The following is a 20788-nucleotide window of genomic DNA, read 5'->3' as shown; positions in this document are numbered from 1 at the left end:
CTGACTAGCATTCTCTACTTTATATAGGCCCTACATTCCTTATTGCCTCATACCATTTGATTTATTCTGCACCCATTAATCACTGCCATGTATTTAGTGAGTTAATAATTTTCAAATCTACCAAGTACCATAATATTTGCAAACTGGTTTTTGTAATTATCAGAATATGTTCATGCTGCACATCATTGAAAACATGTGGTACTTGTCAGGGGCTGCGGAACGGTTTTCAAAGTGGGGGGCTGAGCCAAAAGTGGGGGGGGGGCTGATCATGCTAAAAATCACAATCATATGGTCATTTTTACGTTTTTGTACATGTGACCCCCCGGTTCCGCAGCCCCTGCTTGTGTTTATGTTGGCGAGACGCTGCAGTATCGTTCATATGGCTTGCCACTATCATTATACACATAGGGGAAGGCGGGGTAAGTTGAGACACTTTTTTGCATTTTGCATGTTAGAATTGATATGACTAGTACTATTGTAGAAATAAGCACCTTGCCTTTAAATTTGATTCTTGGAAATGTTTTTCACCTACATATAACTTCCTACCCCCACACTGAAAGTCATCGTGACCTTTGAAAAAAAAAACGATCTCAAATGGCTCAACTTGCCCCATATATGGGGTAAGTTGTGCCACCATCTGGGGTAAGTTGAGCCACAAAAACTACGTACAAAATGTATGAGGGGAGAACCAGCATGTCAATTTTTTGTTTAAAGTCTTTTCACTTGCTAATTCTCTATAAATACTAACATCCTTTAAGAGGAAAAGAGCAGTCATGTAAATTTGCTCCTTTCAGCCTGCATTTCAATCGATTTTTATGGGTTTTTTTTTTTAAGATACATTACCATAAGAATTACCATGGCTCAACTTGCCCCATGCTGTTTGGCTCAACTTAATACCCCAGTCTGAACTTAGTGCGATAATTTTGTATCCACACATTTCTTACGCATCCATCATATAAAAGACTATGACAGGAATGAAGATCCATACCTGGATTAACAATGTTGTTATCATGTCTTTACTATATTTAAAGACATGTGTGAGTATAAAGCACTTATCTATTTCACACTCTTTTTTACTTTTTTGGCTGAAATTCATACTTTTCCCTCTAAAAAACTACTTTTTGTTTCAAAGTGGAAAACAATGTGGTGGGGTTAGGGGTTATGCAATGGGTCATCAATACATGACACCACCACAATGTCTGACTCATTCATTATTGGTCTGGGGCTGGTGGCTCAACTTGCACCTATGCTCAACTTACCCCGCCTTCCCCTACATACATGTATCTTCACTCTTATATTTGAATTACTATTCATACAACATATGCATGGAATATACAGGTACATGGAGATGCAGGTGATGACATATTTTTTTTAATGCCCTGGCACTGCGTTATTTTGGTTAACCACAATAAAAACTAAATGTTATAATGCCATATTTCATTGCAACAATTGTTCATGGTAGGTTTATCAGGGGTTTCATTAGTATGTTTCTGACTGCATTTGCTCCTGCAGAAAACATAAATCCAGACAGGAACCCTATTGCCTCCAAGAGTCCAAACTACATGTAAGGCCTAAACCTTAGTCTCATCCTCACATCATTATCAACCAGGCCTACATGTACATGTATCATCGACCCCCCCCAATCTTCCTCCAAATCTTCCACCTCTCACTCTATATTTTAGAGGCATTGCGGAGGAGCAATTATCACAGACCAATAAACAGGTTGCTTAATAGCTAATAGCTAATTTCTGCTGCATTATTTTGCTCCTGCAGAAAACAATCCAGACAGGAACCCTATTGCCTCCAAGAGTCCAAACTACATGTAAGGCCTAAACCTTAGTCTCATCCTCACAGCATCATCAACCAGGCCTACATGTATCATCGACCTCCCCCCCCCCAAATCTTCCACCTCTCACTCTATATTTTAGAGGCATTGCGGAGGAGCAATTATCACAGACCAATATAACAGGTTGCTTAATAGCTAATAGCTAATTTCTGCTGCATTTGCTCTTGCAGAAAACATTAATCCAGACAGGAACCCTATTGCCTCCAAGAGTCCAAACTACATGTAAGGCCTAAACCTTAGTCTCATCCTCACATCATTATCAACCAGGCCTACATGTACATGTATCATCGACCCCCCCCCCCCCAATCTTTCTCCAAATCTTCCACCTCTCACTCTATATTTTAGAGGCATTGCGGAGGAGCAATTATCACAGACCAATAACAGGTTGCTTAATAGCTAATAGCTAATTTCTGCTGCATTATTTTGCTCCTGCAGAAAACATAAATCCAGACAGGAACCCTATTGCCTCCAAGAGTCCAAACTACATGTAAGGCCTAAACCTTAGTCTCATCCTCACAGCATCATCAACCAGGCCTACATGTATCATCGACCTCCCCCCCCCATATCTTCCACCTCTCACTCTATATTTTAGAGGCATTGCGGAGGAGCAATTATCACAGACCAATAACAGGTTGCTTAATAGCTAATAGCTAATTTCTGCTGCATTTGCTCTTGCAGAAAACATAAATCCAGACAGGAACCCTATTGCCTCCAAGAGTCCAAACTACATGTAAGGCCTAAACCTTAGTCTCATCCTCACATCATCATCAACCAGGCCTACATGTATCATCGACCTCCCTCCCCCCAAATCTTCCACCTCTCACTATATTTTTAGAGGCATTGCGGAGGAGCAATTATCACAGACCAATATAACAGGTTGCTGAATAGCTAATAGGCCAGATCTAGTTCAAAACATGGAATATATGTTCCCATTTTTTCTCATACACTGTAGTCATTCATTTTAAAAGTGCATCCTTCAACACAGAAAATATATGTTTTGATATAAAATTGGACATTGAAGTCATGTTTTTATTTTTAATTAAGCCACACGTACTACCCTGCACTATTAGAGGGTTAAGCCCTTCGCACACTATGCGATATGTTGCAATCTGAATTTCAAAGAAATTGTAATAACATTCCAACCAATTGATATTAGCGATCAGAGTTCAGAATAGTACTGGTAGGACTACGGAAATAAAAATTTAGTTTTGTTCGAGCATCTCTGTAGGAAGGTTAAAGCAAATTCAAACCCAAATTGTAATGATGTCGTCATTGGCTGCGACTTGAAGCCGATTTGGAGTTTACTCCAAAGCAAAATTATGATTTTGTTATTTCTAACATTATGCTGAACTTCAAGTGAAATCATTAATATTTCTTAAAACTTTCACATTTAAAGCAAAATGTGATTTATTTACATACCATGTCACATCGGATCACATAGTGTGCGCTTTACTTTAGAAATTGTCTACCTTAGCTGACTTGTACGGTATTCTCCAAGTCAGACTTGTATTGCACTGTACAATAAAAAGAAGCTTCAATAGAAGGAAATATACAACCGATTCCATAACTCTGTTGTTCATAGGAATGCTACAAAACTGCAGTCATGAAATCATGTTTATCATTTTTATTTGCCCAAGCAGATTTGGGCTTAGAAAATTGCAATAACAACAGAGCATTTTCTTCAGACCACAACGTCCCAACTTCGATGATAGAGGCATATGAATTTGATAGATGACTAATGTGAAGTATGTAGTTTGTGCTGACTCAACTCTGCTGGCACAAATAAAGAAAAATTGGTTTTGCAGCTATATATACTGTACATGGCTATCATATTGATCTTGGCCATATCCAGGCAATTATTTTTGCTCATACTGTGGACATGAATTTATTTGTATGTAATCCAAATTTTATGCATGAACAAATATTCATTGCTTTTTAAAATAAAAATTAAGAATGCTGGTACATGTATGGTTGAATTTGAGGAATTCATTTTTCGGCAGGTGGGGGGGGGGGTTCTTGGACTTGAAGGCACGAGCCTCTTTGTTTTGTTGAAACACAATGGTTATGTAGGTCTGACTATGAAGCCTATAGGGTCTTATTGCTTGAAAATGTGTAGATGGGTAACACATGGAAAAGTTTTGTGCGTGTATTGAAAATAGAAAAAAATGACTAGGTTAACATCTAAGTTAGATCTTGGATGCTTTTTGACCGCACTCATTAGACTTTGATCTGGTTTGTGACTTTCTTTATACATGTATTTCCCAATAGTGATGCATGTGATATGTATTGGGTATATATAGAAAATTTGCCTTTTCCATAAAACATTGAAATTCAAGGCGTGCTATGGAGTATGGTGCTATTGTTATGTAACTGTAAAATTGTCAGTACTTGTATCTAGCTTTTTCATTAAATTCAAGCATTCATGTTTGATAGAACCGAAAGGTTGAGTGTACATATAAGTTTGTTTTCCAGAAAAAAAAAGTTTTGTAACTTTTTGATTGCTGACGCCCAAATTACATGTACTGTTTGGGCTTCCAATGAACCCTGTCTTGCAATTAAGGGCCTGGTCACACCGCCCGAGCGTTGTTGGAGCGGTCATGGAGCGGAGAGAAATAAAATCATCACCGCTCGCTACCATTCACCATTTTCAATTTCGATTTAAAAAAAATAATTTTCCCCAATTTTGTGAGCGAAATTCAGCCCTCTTTCCCTACCGCTCCAACAACGCTCGGGCGGTGTGACCATGCCTTTATTGAGAGTTTTGAGACATATGTACCATGTGCGCGGTTTGATTTTGGAAGTTAACTTTTTGTGTTCTATTTTTGTCTCACCTGCATAGCAGAGTGAGACTGTAGGTGCTGCTTTTCCGACAGCGGCGGTGGCAGCAGCGTCAACATCAAATACATGTATTGACCGAAGGTAATGTTTTTTAAATGAAAACATAATATAAAGTATACAGACCTAGTTCATGAAACTTGGACATAAGCTTTTAATAATCAAGTATTACTGAACATCCTGCCTGAGTTTTAGGTCATTTAGAGTCAGTGAACTTAGACTATGTTGAGGGAGTCAATATCGAAATCCTTACCTAAGATTCAGTTTTTGAAATGTCATCATAACTTAGAAAGTATATGGACCTACATGTAGTTCATGAAACCTGGCCGTAAGGGTAATCATATATTACCAAGTTTCAAGTTACATGACCAAGGTCAAAGGTCATTTAGGGTCAAGGAACTTTGACCAAGTTGGGGGTAATTGTTGAATTACAATCATAACTCTGAAAGTTTATGGATCTGATTCATGCAAAGTTTGTCATGATGTTCAGATGGATATGTACAAGCTTTATGTATACAGTTTGATTTCTTTGGCTTAAACTAACAAACCTGATTTAACCACAATTGGACGTTTATTAGTTTGTGGATACTTTCTGTAGGCGGTGCTGCACCATCCCGAGTTTGCTCAATCTTGAGGTTTTAGCCCGATCTGCCCTCTTCGCGATTAATCTCGAGATTCAAGAAACCCCGCCTCCACCATCGCAAGAAGAGCAATTCCTGCTTGAGCGAGGCATCGATGCATCATGGTGTGACGCTGTGAATAAATAATCCTTAGGGCGTCTGCACCTACAAAATAGCGCGATAATTCGTAAAATAGCGCGCTATTTTGCAAATAATCCTAGTTGACTTGGGATTGAATCTCAAGATTAATCCTACGAACTAGCGCGATAATTGCATCTCCATTGCAAATAATCTCGAGATTGTTCAGATCGGGAGAATTTGCCAGATCAGAAATAGCGCGGTAATTTGAAAACTCGGGATGGTGCAGACGGCACTTGTGTGAAAGATGCATAGTCTTTAAATATACGTTATCAGATATCTACTAATACTACAGAAAACAAATTGACCTATTGTATTTATAGAGAAACTAAATTGTGTCGAGAGGAGGGGTACATGTAATTGTTTTGCGACTTGGCAACATAATTCCTGCAGTATGAATGTAATTAGTAGTTAATTAGCCTGTTATCATTCAAGTGGGTCTATGTTAATTGACTACACTAGTATTATGGGTCAGGAAACTGGCCAGGTATGAGTAGATGAGGACTCGAGATGGTGCTATTGTGCTTTAACACTCACTTCATCAGAAGTTTGTAGCACTCTACAGCAGCATAATTACCCTGGTTTACCAGAGCAGTTGTTTTGCGTGCTGCTTTTCAAGGAATGAATTCCTACCAGAGTACCAGGTACATACCCATTCACCTGAACTGAGATGAGTGCAGAATGACGTGGATAAATTTTGTGCTGTAGGAAAACCTGACATGGCTTGGAATCGTACCCACGTCCCTCAGATTGAAAGACGAGAGTTGTAACCACAAGACCATTCTGATGTCCTTACATATGAACTATTTGTAAAGTAAATCATTGCCAAATCTTCAAGATTTTGGAAGCAACTTGTCTAGAGATGTACCAGCAAGACCAGCTTCTCTGTTGATATTCATCCAAAGTGAAGGACCTGCTTTATATCCTGGTGATAAGTGATGTCAAGGGCTTGACTAGTGCTCCGAGTCTCTGAAAATATCAGTTACAGGGTCACTTAGGAAAGTTCATTTGATGGAAACTTGTTTTGAAATAATTTGAAGAAAAATAAGGGAAAATGACCAGGTAAGCTAATCTTGAGCAAACACACATATCAAACACGATGTACATGTATGTAGAGTAAAACCAAAACTCAAAGTGACAAGTTGAATTTTCGACATATCAAGTTGCAATTGTAAGATTTTGAAATTAATGCATGCATCTTATTTTAGTTATTCATTACAGATTTTCCATTGTCAGATTCCGTTCATGCTTTCTAATATTCCTTGTTTTACACAAACCATTTCACTACAAAGGTTTGGTTACCCTCAAGACTTCAAGAGTGCATCTTAGGGAGCTTGTCAAAAGTCCATGCACCGTTCTTGATCGTTCTTCCCGCATCCGGGTTTTCGCTTCGGCTTTCCCGCCCAACGTTCCCTTCTCTTCAAAGGAACGGCCGCCATCAAAGGCCCTTTGATGCCACCGTTCTTTTGTTCGTCTTTCCTGCAAGTCTTAATTTCTGTCGAAAGGCCGAAGAATTTATTCTAAATAGCTCCCTCTACGACCAAAACAAATGGGTGCCTTCATCATGTTCATATTGACTGTCGGATCGAGAGTTCGCGTCACTGTTCTGAACTGTGGTTCGCATCTATAATGGAAGTTCGGGTGCATTCATAAAACCACAGTAGCTTAATAAAAAATCACGCACATGTCATAAATCGTTACTGATCTTACGAATTTGCTGCAATAACCATGAAAACCTCTTTTTTGCAATTGGAAGAGAGTCAATTCATGATGTTTTAGGTGGGAAAATAAGATTCCACATATTTTCGTTTCGTAGGCCCAAGCCATTCGTAGAATTCACGTCGACTTAGAATATTAATTATTACTCGCATCTCAAACAAGTGTCGAGAGCCCCCCCCCCTCCAAAAAAAAACAGAAGGAAATAGAATGATAAAATAAATATGACCGGAACAGCTTGACACTATTAGGCATAGATAGATCAAAGATTTACAAAGATTTATTAGAAACTGTTTTAAATAGTTTCTTAAAATTTTTGACGGGCAACAATTTCCCCAGGATAACATATTGTCTCTTAATTGTCTCAGAGTTGTGTTCTCGCAGAATTCGTGATCAGGTGGAGGGGGGGGGGGTTAAAAACATTTTTCCCAAAATTCTTGACTTGCGTCTTCGGAATGAGAGTACGCATGCGCGTGGACTGGATATTTACGAAATGTGGTCGTCTATTTGAATATTGTATGCCATGAATGAATCAGCATCCTCAAATTTCCGGTACCTTTCTACCCCCCCATTATGAGAGGCACAATTAAAACTTGTAATGCAAAATGCAGCCAAAACAGATCAGAGTGCCCCCCCCTTGAAAGCAAACCTAATTTTTTCCCCCTGTCATGGATCCGCCCCCGACCTTTAGACATTATGTTGTATAGACCCAATTCTTGGTTGGATTTACATTTACATAGGCCCCCCCCCTATTGGCGGAGCAAAAAAAAGGGAAAGAAAGAAAAAGAGAGGAGAAAAAGAAGGGGGAAACATAAGAGGAGGAAGGCGAGTGAATAAGATGAGGCGAAGACTTAGAAAATAACTTTAATAATCATTACGCTACTGGGACAACCAATTCAAAGAAATAAACAAATATCAACCTTGGGCGGCCGATCGGGGAAAATATGGGTGAAAAAAGAAATCACCCTCCCCCTATTGGCGGAGGCTGGATCCACCCCTGATTTAAATTTACATTTTATTCACACTATCGATCCCCTCTCGGGCATGAGTGTACAACATAAAAACATATAACAGACTAAAGTATAACTTCATTTAATTGGTTTAACGTATTAATAAACGTAATGTTCGGAATTAAAGATAAATACCAATTGTGGTAACGATCAGAAAATTAGTTCGATCAGAATCCAATGAATTTTACCAACGAAGTGTTTGTTTGTATAAATGAAAAATATTTGCCAAATAGCCCTGTGAAAGAAAATCGTAAAAGTGCTGAGAAATGAGCGATATAAGCACAGAATTCCATCAAATGTCAGGTATTTTTGAGGCAATATTATAACACATTGTACCACGTATGCTTTTATGTTTTAGCGATCATCAGAATTATCGATATTGAGCGGCGATTTCATTATTCTACAAAGATAAGTGCAGGCGCGGATCCAGGAGGGGCCGAGCCGCCCCCCCCCCTATTTTTTGACAACCTGCAGAAAAAAGTGTTTCTTGATAGAAACTACGAAAAGCAGGAAGAAAAGTAAGAAAGAGCTATTATACCCATGATGTGTAATTTACAGCCTCGTAACGGCCGGCCCGACCCCGAAAGGAAACAAGAAAAAGATGAGGGGAAGAATTGGAAAACAGACTTTATATTAAAAAATTTCGCTCGCGCATCGCGCTCGCATTACCTGTGTAATGAATCCCATTCTAGAGGATTAAATGGCACTTTATATATCCAGTTCTGAAATCAATTTGCACACAATATTCTAGCTCACGCATCATGCTTTCATTTTTTTTTGATTTACACAAATTGTTAAATCAAAATTTTCAGCTCGCGCTGCGCGCTCGCATTGTTTTATTTGTGAGATACCTATCCTCTTTGGAAATTCTTTCCAAAATTTGTCGAAATGCTCCTGTATCATGTCAGTATATCAAAAATTAAGCTCGTGCTTCGCGCTTGCATTTAATTGTTTGAGACATGCAAACAAGCTTGTTCTTTAATTTTGAATAAAAACGCGCTTAGACCGTCCAGTTTTCAGGTCGGAATATCACTCTCATTATTTAATTGGTGATACTTGTATCCTCTTCACTAATCACTAAAAACAGTCCTAATTGAGTCCCTTAATTTTCACGTTTCGGCTCGCGCTTCGCGCTCGCATTGTTTAGTTGGATACTTATCTTTGTTCATAATTATAAAAACTGCTCAGAATCTTCAGTTCTAAGGACATAAAATATCAAAGAATTTTTTGCACGCGCTTCGCGCTCGCATTATATATTATGACCACATGAGATACCTTATCTTGTTTATAACAATAAAAACTAACATTTACCTAAAACTTCAGTCTTCAGTTAGGACTACCCCCTGAAAAACCAACAAAAAATAGAATTATGGCGGCCAATCGAGAAAAATGTTGCTGAAAATATTTTTCTGCCCCCCTATTGCTATAGCTGGATCCGCCCCTGAAGTGTACATTAATGTACTAGATCTAGATTTATGATAAATATTTCGTATCGAAATCGTCATGTAATCATATTTAAAATTGCTCCTGATATCTTGTGCTGTACATGGTCTATAACCTCCCATAGTTATCGATATCGTCATCACCGCTGTTACTATCGCAATCATCTTCATTTCTCTATTATAAGTATTATCTTCGTTAACATTTCTATTATTTCATTATAATTTTATCTTCATGAATCGATGGGGTGGGAGAAGGAGGAGAAGACTGAGAATTACCAAGGATCGAGAAGCAGACGTACATGTAGAATGGGGGAGCAGTAAACAGGGATGAGAATAGTAATGAGGGATGAGGAAGGATACGGAGAGGAAAAACAAAGATAGAGAAAAAAAAGGAGATGCAAGAAGAAAAAGAAGAAGAACGAAGGAAAAGCAGTAGGAGACGTATAAGAAGGGCAGGTGGGCAGAAGAACAAGAAGAGAGGAGACGTAGAAAGAGGGGAGGAGGGAAAAGAAAGAAGCAGCAGAAAAGAATGAGGTGGAGAAAAAAAGAATAATGAAAGACGACTAAGGATATGAAGAAGAAAAAAAATAAAGAAAAGGAGAAGGAGTAAGAAGAGTAGATGAAGAAGGGGGCGAAGGATGAGAACAAGAAGAATAATAAGGTGGAAAAGAAGAATAACGACGGAGAAACAGAAGAAATAGAAGAGGGGGGGGGGGAGTTTGTTCTAAAGTAAAATCAATGTGAGTAGAATTAAATTAATGTTTTTATCTATATTGCAGTGATTACATCATTACAATACTAGGATGCCATTATGTTCAATAATTTAAGCTTCAAAATTCTGTACTTCACGGGTGAAGATATGGGGCCGTAAGCTGCAGGGAGATATGTAGAGTGATATATTAGCATTAGATCATTACTCTAAAATAGATGGAACGTGATTATTTATTTATAACTAATATTAGTTAGTACACTTACTGGCCTAAAAGCCAAAGCAAATAGGGCCATGATATAAGCTTCTCCATCAAGAGAATTGAACATTATTGACCTTTCAGGATTGCTTGGCATTGATACTCATCGAACTGTTCTTAGTCATTGCCCAGGCCTATGATCATGAAAGAGCAAGATCACTCACCCGTATAGTAGAGAATCATTGACAATAGCATGCTCAGCGGTTCGCCACAGAAAACAATGGGAGAGCTAGACGCTCGCAGTCTTTAATTCCCCATATCCGCTGTCGTGATTATTGTCGTAATTTCAATAGATAAACCTACTTCAAAAGACCGTTGGCCCGCCCGATGGGGAATCTTTTGTAATAATGTAGTGTGTTAAAGTACGTGTATATGCAGTAACTACCATCCCGACTTCTGTTGTGCTATTTAAAAGATTTCTTTCACCATCATCGAGGAGCGATTAGCGTGTAAAATCGCATAAATTATCTCACATAACGGATCTTATGTTCATGATTACCAACATCACCCTAATCATTACCATTATCTTTCATATTTTTTAATGATATAAACTATGAAATTGATACTGGAGAACGATTGGAAATAGATAATGAATGAATGATGATGATGGTGATAATTAGAACTTGAAGTGATATTAATGGACATGATAATACGAATAACATGAATAATAATATCAGTGATAATGTAAACATTAACAAGCGAAGATGATTGGTATATTTGCGGCAATGAACCATGTATAACTTGAGACGCGTTTTTCCTTTATCATGTTTGTTATAAAAGGGTTTTCATATCATGATCCTGAAAGACATAGATTATATTTAGATTAAAAAGAAAGAGAATGGATAGCAATCTAATTATGGAAAAGATTTTGCGGGATGTCAAGTCCGATGCAGTATAAAAATTGATTGCATATCGAGGTCGATGCGATTTTTATATCAACGATATCATCCCCCAGAGTCTATAAAGTTATGAGTTTATGTGCATTTTTAGCAAAATTGACATTTGTAATACGAGATTATTCTAATTTTAGAGTGCTGTAACATCCGAACTGCATGGCATTCCTGCTACGTACGTTTTGAATTCATCGGACATTTCGATTTCTGGATGCATGTTATATCAGTTAAAGCGGTGTACGTCTGAATCATATTGATTGTCATTTGTATTAACTTTATGATAACGTTGATATACAAAAACAGAATTCATCAGGTTCTTTATCATTACACCAATGATATGAACTTATGCACATATAGGCCTACGTCTTTTGCTTGATAGAACACTAGCTGACCCCCCCCTCCATTAGAGCGAGAACAATATTGTGCTCTTTCATTAATGATTTCGATAAGGAGATCGGGAAGCGCACGCCATTAATAGGAATTTACATTATTTGTATACCACTTACAAGTGAAGCACAAAACATGTATCTAAACGCTACGGAACAAATAGAAAGAGAGAATGAATTTCACCAAAAATTAAAGAAGTTGCACAGTTCACAGTAGGCTGTAAACGATAGGGGGCTTCACATGCAGCGCGGAAGGCTATTTACCCCCCCCCCCTAAAAAAAAAAAAAAAGAAGTTTTAACATGGATTTTAATTTCTGTCTTGAATCTGCTTGTTTAGTACTTTCTGTTAGATTGTTCCTGAGTTGGATCTAGGGGGGGGGGGCAAGGGGCCCGCCCCTCCCTCCTCCCTCTTTTGGCGGAGCAAAAAAAACGGGGAAAGAAAGAAAAAAAGGAAAAGAGAGGAGAAAAAAACATAGGAGGAAAGTGATTGAATAAATAAGATGAGGGAAAAGCAATTTTTAAAAAATTCGTTCATGTCATTATATAAAATTTTCGCTCATGCTTCGCGCTCGCATTGCCTTTTAGGTGATTTACACATATGGAACTTAAAAAATCAAATTTTAAGTCAATATACATAACATATTTTAACTCAGAAATCGAACTTTCATTTTTAAAAAGTGTTCTGAAAAAAAAATTATTGTCTGAATATTAACATTTTCTGCTCCCGCTGCGCGCTCACAAAATTTGATTTGTCAGGTACCTATTATTTTCCTGTATTCAATTTTAGTTATCAAAATATCCCTATTCATGTCAGATTGTGAAAACATTTTAGCTAGCGCTGCACGCTAGCATTTTGATTGGTGAGTTATGAAAAATTCAATATTATATTACAAACTAATTAAAATCTCCATTTTATGACAGTTTATCAACAATTTTCGGCTGGCGATTTGCGCGCACATTGATTTTTGAAAATATATCAACTCATGCATCTTATTCATAATTATAGAAGTGCTTTAAATATATAATATTGACAGATTTCGCGCTCTGATTAGGCTTATTAGATTAATAAATTAATTTAATGATAAATTGTCCCTTTTTCAGAATGGAATATCAAAAAGTTTCATCTCGCGATTTGATAAGAAGAGAAATAGGAAGACAGTCATAATTTTCATATGATGGAATATTGTTCTTAGAATTTTCCGGCCCTATGTCAAAACTCAAAGTAATAATAATGAATCATATATGTTCCTTTTTAAATGTGATCCATATCCACTCACAATTCTCCTACAAATCTCAAATTTTCCGCTTGCGCTTCGCGCTCGCATCGATTACTTAGTTATGTATGTACCTTTTTTCATGATTACAAAAATTGCTTAGAACTTCCATTCTTCAGGTAGCAAAGTAAATATTTTCAGCTCACGCTTCGCGCTCGCATTATCTAATTGTTGAAATATGTAACGTTTTAATTTACGGATAATTACGAGCAGCCGTTAACAGATTCCTTTTTTATCAGAACGATCAATGCGTACTAAATTCATTTATCTCGTTTAGGATCAGAAGCATTGCCAGAATGCTATTTTAGGACAAAATACGTGAAATAAAAATTTAAAAAATAGCGGGCGCTTCGCGCTCGCACTATTTAGATGAGGCTTGTGAGATTATTTTACATTTATTTTTACATTTGATTTAAAAGAATAAAGCTTAAAAGTGACAATATTTGGTTTACATATTATAAAGCGCCTTCTTATATTCCAATTTTACCTTAAACGTAAGTATTTTATTTTCAAACGAAGTCTATGAAAAAGGTGCAGTTAGGCTTTCATTTTGATGCCAAATAGTCTCATAATTGGGATTAGTTGCAAACACGGTTTTCGAATAGAAGGCACATCGGGGAACATCAAAGTAACAAGACAGTCACCAGCGCTGACAAAGTGATAATCTCCCCTTGACATACCCCTACCAATCAAGAGGTCATCTTCCTATTGAAATCCGCCACCAGTCAGACCACCTCTATGTTCAAGAATATAGGGTAATCTCCGCAATCAAGAATGGGGTAATTTAAATCTACCTTGACAATGGGGTAAGCCGTTAAATACAGCTTGCAATGCACTGGCCCATGTCATTTTCAACGTCCGGCTTTCGGGGAATTAAAATGAGCATCAAATGGGTAGTTTTCTTGATCTCGTTTTGTCCCCATATTAGAACCTTGATTTTGTTTCTTTTCGTAATGTGCATTTTGATATGGTTTCCATTATATTTCTCAACATTTCGACATTTAATGTAGTTTAATGCTTGCCTTTATAAAGAGCAATATTACATAAAACCTGCTTGGCGAAGCAGATTATAACATAACGTTCGAATTATATTTTATCAACACATTTTTAATTAAGCATGTAACTTCCCTCTTTATAGGTATACTCTTAATGTAAACATTCGAGTTATATTTATTGCCTACCATCTCTCTGTGCATTTTAATAACCAAATATATTTTGAAAAGGGGTGTTTACCAGGCTAAAGTGAAGGTCCTCATTTGGGTATGAACGACATATTCTCATTAAAATACATGTTGGGAGTTTCAAAGGGGGCACACTTGTGTAAAATGGCATATTTACATTAACAAAATTGATAATGGCTCTCAAAGGGGGGCCGGCACACGGGTCGGATGCCCCCCCCCCCCCCCCCCCCCCCGGATTCACTACATAACTGTACCCTCCATGTGCAGAATATAGACCCCCGTATAGACCCACTACTTCTTTTAGTAGAGGTCACAAAATAGACCACAATACTTTTGAGAGCCAAACTATTGTTCAAAATAAATACGGCGCTTATTGGATTGTATTGTGTTACTCCGGCAGGATCCGCACCAGCATGCACTCCATCCTTGTTGATCTAGTATGCTAAATACCTCGGTCACAATTTTGTTCTAAGGCAAGTCGAAAACAGTCATTTTAACAGTTTTTGTACCAGCTAAATATAGGAAATTTGAATAAAATGAATAAAACGGCTGTTTTCGACTCGCTGTATGGCCGCCGTAAAGCAAATATGACCGAGGTATTACCATTTCCTGTACGTTAATTTATTTTTGGTGCACATTTGAATATGCAAGCTATACAGAATGCAGCTATACAATTAAGAGGTGAGGTACAAAGTTGGAAGGGAAACTAGGCCAAAGAGGCTTTCGTATTACGTCGGTAAATTATGTTTACCTTAGACACTGGGAATCTAATTTGCAATGATTTGACAGACACACATTGCAGATTAATTCAGATATTTGATAGGAAGAAGAAATCAACGGCAATATACACGTATTGTTCAAGTCAAACGTGAAGGTTAAAAAAAAATAGGTATAGAAAAGTTTTAGAAAAATTCAAAGGAAGAAATGAAGTTGGATTAAAAAAAAAGGAACCATCAGAATTAAGTTGACAAATTTGAATATTGTATGTAGAACAGGAAAATTGAAAGAAATAATTAAGTCCCCTCCCCCGAGCGGACTGGTTTGAAGGGGTGGGGTCACCATGCATAAAATTATGGTACTCTTGTGGAGGCCTCAGCCCCAGATCCCCTTCGGTTCTGTGGCTCCTGGATGGTAATCAAGAACACTAGGTCACAGAGCACTCTAGATCACAGGGGAAATTTATATAAGAGAATAAAGACGGATCCCAGGTAAAAAGATATAGTATAGATATAGTATAGATTTTCCTGTCCAGTGTCATGTCGGAGTCACTTCAATGTGTTAAGTTTCATTTTAATTCACGTGATATTTTTCATCGGTCATTCAAAGTTTAGAATGGGATTAATAGAAGACGCTACAATTCCTTTATAAACACTCAACTCTATTCATGGTCAAGACTACCTCAACTTTGATAATTTCAATATTTATTTTTAAGTGCTTTTGATTTCGTTCGAAGGTAAAGATTTTTGTAATGGTCTTAAAAAGTAACGAAAGTACTTTTTGTTCTGAATTTCGGGTAATGAAATTCAAGAATTGTGCATTTAAGCTACAATTACCGATATGACAGCTTGAGCATCCAATTTATTTTTTAAAGTTCAAATTAAGGATATTTTATTCGTTTGTTTTGCACGGCATCTGTATTATGTGCGAATATATAAGTTTCTAGAATTCCAATGTTTAAACAAATGCAGTGGCGTACCTCGGATTTTCCACAATGGGGGGGGGGCAAAATCGCCTAAAAAGAGTCCTCAACAGGATATAAAGGACATTTCACAGCTAAAACAAATTGACAAGCAAAAAAAAAAGGTCTTCAACTTCTCGTCAGGGGGGGGGGGCAGGGATAGGTGGGGGGAGAGTCTGCCCCCCGTAGGTACGCTAGTGAACATACATATAGTAAGAGGGCTAAATAAAACATAGGCCTATGTTAAGCCCAAATTTGAATTTCAACGCTGCCCTTAGTTTTCAACCTTTTTTTCAGAAAAACGGTTGCATTTTATGTATTTATTGTTATTTTTTGTCACGGTAGCGTTTCAATGTATTACTTTAAATGCCATCATTTTTGGACCAAGGTATGATTTATATTGCATCTTTTGCGTGGGTTTTTGCATTTCGTTTACAAAGATGTTAAGGACAATTCCATATTTTTCCTCTTCACCCGACAATGCTGACTGTGTGGGCTCAGTGTGATGAAAAAAAATCTTACCCTCGCCTGAACACTTACTTTCAGAAATTCAATATGTTAACGGTATGTTCTTCAAAATAAAACAACATGCTCGTGCTAAAGGGCTTAATTGTTCTATTAAAGAAATGAAATCTAAATCTAATTGAAATTTGTCATATACTGAAACTCGAAACGAAAATTTCTCCCCAAAAAATGTGAAAGCGTAACTTTTGAAAATTAGTCACTGGACTACGCACACCGATACAAGGACACAACAATATTCAGATCAGTGACTGGAGATCGGGCGTTTAATAGTTTGCCTAAAATGCCGATATCGTGGACATAGAGGGCGCTCATGCAGAAACATCTTATCGGAAAGCCAACCGGGTGGTGTCAAAAGAAAAGATCAAAGCGCACGCTTCCGTTTTCGCTGCAAAAGGGAACGGTGGCGTCTTGAATGGCAAGAGCACTGACCCGTAGGAAAGAAAAATGGTCAATGGAACGTTGAGCGGGTTCGCCGTGGAATATAAAGGTAAAGACGCACGCACACCTTTGACAAGCCGCCTTATACCCCTTTCATAAACCCATCCTCCAATTAGCCGCCTAAGAGTAATGCGGATAATTCAATAAAAATTGCGTTCACAAACTCCGAAAAATAATCCGCATTATTTTTACGAGTGCCCTTCCTTTAAAAGGAGGATAATCGTCATGACAACTGCACACACCCCCCTCCGATGCGGTTGTGTTGGAAAAGGGTGAGCTTGTGACCGCACCATGGCAATTATCCGCATTATTTGGAAATGCGTTCATAAAGTAAAAATCTGGTCCCGATGCCGCTATTATGCGGATAATTGCAGCATTGACATAATGCGTATAACTCTGGTCCTCCTCCGATTTTATCACCAAATTATGCTGCTATTAGCTGCATAATTGGGTTTATGAAAGGGGTATTAGTATATTGTCATCTTATGATCTCTTTATTTCAAGTAAGGTCACTGGTTTAGATTACTTCTCAATGGATGCTTGTCTGACCTTGTGAGGTTCTTCAATTACTCCTCCTCCTCCACATAATGGCCTTCTCAACGTAAGGTGTGGGTAGATTGATTTCATCAACGTAACTCCTTGATTTCATAGACTGGTGTTTTGTTTCATATGTGAACACTTGAACAACATACATCTACATACATGTACACCTTCTCAAGATGGCTTCAAGTGATTTATTACAAATAGACCAACATGCTGAATTTATCTGAAGCCAAACCCAAATGTGTCTTTTCCTGCCAAATTAGTGGTTTGATTTGCATAGTAGAAACATGAACAAAACAAACAACCTCTAGGTGTGATGTTTAGTCTGTTAGCTCACATTTGAAACCTTTGAAATACCCCACTGATATAAAAGTACCACCCCTTCATAATTTTTTTCGGTGATTTTGTCATCGATTTTGCAAATCAGCCTAAATCTCGGCTAGCCTCCAAAACATGATTTTGAAGGGTCATCTAGAGGATATTAAGGTCATAAGATATGAGGTTATATCCATCATCTTTGAAGTTATTTCATGACTTCTTCATCCCCCTCATTTCCATGCTCTTTATTACACTGTTTTTTTTCTGTTTTAAGAAGTAAGAATGCCCTATAAAATTGTACTTGATTTGTATTGCTTTATATTACTTTGTATTATGTTTTGAATGGAAATGAAATATTTTAAAGAATTGAATTGAATCAAATTTTATTACACTTGGTTCAAATGATCCCTGGGTTAATACCACATTTGTGTTGTTGAGGATGATGGGTTCAAAGGCCATCTTGGGGTCAATAGGTCAATGCTTATCTTCAATATTTATCACAAAATCACCAATTTAAGAAAAAATATGTCATGAACATATATTGCCTGAAAGAGTATGTTCTCCCAAATAAGTTTATACAATGTTTAGCCTATGTGGTACAGTGTACGCGTGCATGGATGGGGTTGATCAGGAGGTATAGTTTGTGATGATCATGATGTAACTTTTGATTTCCGTCAAAGTAAGTCATGAGTGCAAAGAATTAATCCAGATGTCAATTATGTCATAATCCTACAGGGGTTGCATTAAAATCCACTTCAAAACACCTTTTCATTACATCAAAATTGTATTTTATTATATGAAATATGAAATATTTTGATTTTCTCGTCATTGTCATGTGAAATGAAGTTTCATTCCTCCCTGAACACGTGGAATTCCATTATTTTAACATTTTGTGCTTCAGGCAAGGAGGTCCTAATCATCAAATTTGTAAAAATTTAAATATTGTATAATTCAAACAATAAAAGACAAAAGAAATAGTGAGTGACATCATTGACTCTCTCATTTGGATGTAACTGGCTCGTTCATGTAACTATTTTGTTGAAAATAAGCGAAACTTTGAAATGTCATAACTTTCTTATTTTACATCCGATTTTGATGAAATTTTCAGCATTGTGCTTGTCTGATTTTTCTCTATTGATTCAAATCAACATTTTTCTGAGCTTGACTTGACCTTTAATTGGGGGGGGGGGGATTTATGGTAAATTGCCAATTCGTCTATTGCCAACTCATCCTCTCATCACACAGTCTATCTTCATTGAGTCTAATGCCATTCCGTCCATTCAACATTTCATCTAACAAACATTTGGTTCATTAATCACTTTATCTTGACTATTTCGTCTCATAATCATTTCTATTCATTTATTTATTTATTTTGTCTTTATTCAACAGGGTAGCCCCATCAGTAATTACAATACTGTTATACTAGGAGGCCCTGCATAACGTAAATTACATATACAGAAATATACATGAAAAACATCAGAAGGTGATATGAAAGATCAATATAAAATGATATAATATTGGATGCTACTTGTTTACGAGCAATAATAGAAAACAAATATTTACAACATAATTCATGACTTCAGGTAATGTTCACTCTGGTTTAGTTATATGGTCAACAAAAATATAAGAAAACAAAACAGTTCATTTTAGGCTCACAACAAAATAAGTATAAGAAACTAAAAGACATTTGGTAGGAGCACATCTGGTTTAAACTAGTCATAACGGAATGTATTAACAAGCTGCTTTCAGAAATGATATTAATGAATAATATAATTTAGAATAGGAAAGATGTGATTGTATACAATTTGTACTTGAGTTATCATAATTGCCTAATTTTGTTTCACCCAATTAACACTATATTAGACCAAATGGTATATGGACTACATGTAAATGGCTATTGGACCAACTGGTTATTAGACGACAAGGTGAGTGGACGCAATAGCAATTAGACCATGTGGATAGTGGACGAACTGATGGTAGAACAAATGATAGCAGACAAATTGGCACTAGACCAATAAACTGATACCCCTTTCATAAACCCAATTATGCGGCTAATAGCAGCATAATTTGGTCGTAAAATTGAAGGAGGACCAGAGTTATCCGCATTATTTTGATGCTGCTATTATCCGCATAATAGCAGCATCGGGACAAGATTTTGAGTTTATGAACGCATTTCCAAATAATGCGGATAATTGCCATGGTGCGGTCACAAGGTCACCCTTTTCCAACACAACCGCATCGGAGGGGGCGTGTCCAGTTGTCATGACGATTATCCGCCTTTTTCAGGACGGGCGCTCGTAAAAATAATGCGGCTTATTTTCGGAGTTTGTGAACGCAATTTTTATTGAATTATCCGCATTACTCTTAGGCGGCTAATTGGAGGATGGGTTTATGAAAAGGGTATTAGAAACTCAGGCTGGTCAGGATTTTAAATATCATAGACCTCCTGCATGTCTTTAATTTAAAAAGAATTCGGAAGTATCAAAGTTGTCAGTTGATTATTTCTAGGAATCCCAGCATTTCGTGTTTATCATGCATGCAGCATGACTTATGGGTAGGAACATTTAGGTTTGCACGGCCTTGTAATGATTGTTTGTTGACCTAGAGAGAAAGCCCTACATCCTCTTCCTGGACCAGGTCTTCCTTCCTGGTAACAAAAGGTGATATCAGACCAACTCAAAAGCCAAGAATACCAGGTATTCTCTCTGATCAGGACATTTCTTAATCCACACTGATCTCCAAATATTATACCAGTATTTGTGCCAGCTGGCATGAAAGTAAATTTCTTGTATATTTCTGAAATGAAATATCTATTTACTGGAATCATGCACCTTGCCTGCTTCGTTGTACTGCACATGCTCATGCTCATTACTTTGAGAACTTAGGCCTACTTCGAAAGTGTCTTGTTTGATACACAAAATAATTATTGGGGGTTTTTAGGCTTGAATATGTTCTCATAGCCTCAAGTTACAGGTA

The 20788-nt window shown here is 37.2% G+C and overlaps 1 long non-coding RNA gene across 4 annotated transcripts in view; it reads left to right on the top strand.

Moving 5' to 3' along the window:
• LOC121416170 overlaps nucleotides 1-19826 on the top strand; it is a 31187-nt gene extending 11361 nt beyond the window's left edge. Inside the window, exons 3-4 of one of the 4 annotated variants that reach the window (XR_005970109.1) lie at nucleotides 6302-6303; nucleotides 14373-14383. This is a non-coding gene — a long non-coding RNA (uncharacterized LOC121416170). Of the gene's footprint in view, nucleotides 1-4685; nucleotides 4728-6301; nucleotides 6304-14372; nucleotides 14384-19675 lie in introns of those variants that run through there. The other 3 variants (XR_005970110.1, XR_005970107.1, XR_005970108.1) reach the window with 3 other exon arrangements.
• Nucleotides 19827-20788: the final 962 nt, after the last annotated feature.

This window comes from Lytechinus variegatus, chromosome 5, assembly GCF_018143015.1.
Source record: "Lytechinus variegatus isolate NC3 chromosome 5, Lvar_3.0, whole genome shotgun sequence".
Lineage (NCBI taxonomy): Eukaryota > Metazoa > Echinodermata > Echinoidea > Temnopleuroida > Toxopneustidae > Lytechinus > Lytechinus variegatus.
The sequence above is the reverse complement of the archived record's forward strand: the minus strand, read 5'-3'. Positions and strand labels throughout refer to the sequence as shown.